The following is a 760-nucleotide window of genomic DNA, read 5'->3' as shown; positions in this document are numbered from 1 at the left end:
AAATTACCCCCAAAAAGCGTATAAAATATCCGCTCATCACAACACCAAACTTAAACGGTTGCTTGTCCTCAAGCAACTAGATGAATAAAAGAGGATAAAAAGAAATTAAGAAGCAATAACATCTCAGAGTTTTAAGTGAAGCTCAGATTCTACTTAGATGAGCGGGGCTAGTAGTTTTTTGCTTCCAAACAATTTTGGCATCTCACTTTATCCCTTGAAATTCAGAATGATTGGCATCCATAGGAACTCATAAGTCAGATAGTATTATTGATTTTCCTAGTTAAGTATGTTGATTCTTGAACACAGCTACTTTTATGAGTCTTGGCCGTGGCCCTAAGCACTTTGTTTTCCAGTATTACCACCGGATACACAAATGCCACAGACACATAACTGGGTGAACCTTTTTCAGATTGTGACTCAGCTTTGCTAGAGTCCCCAGTTAGAGGTGTTCAGAGCTCTTAAGCACACTCTTTTTGCTTTGGATCACGACTTTAACCACTTAGTCTCAAGCTTTTCGCTTGGACCTTCATGACACAAGCACATGGTTAGGGACAGCTTGATTTAGCCGCTTAGGCCTGGATTTTATTTCCTTGGCCCCTCTTATCCATTGATGCTCAAAGCCTTGGATCCTTTTTACCCTTGCTTTTTGGTTTTAAGGGCTATTGGCTTTTTCTGCTTGCTTTTTCTTTTTCTTTCTACGCCACTTTTTTTTTTCACAAGCTTTTGCTTTTTCACTGCTTTTTCTTGCTTCAAGAATCAA

This window comes from Arachis duranensis, chromosome 5, assembly GCF_000817695.3.
Source record: "Arachis duranensis cultivar V14167 chromosome 5, aradu.V14167.gnm2.J7QH, whole genome shotgun sequence".
NCBI classification, from domain to species: Eukaryota; Viridiplantae; Streptophyta; class Magnoliopsida; order Fabales; family Fabaceae; genus Arachis; species Arachis duranensis.
Note: the sequence above shows the minus strand (reverse complement) of the source record.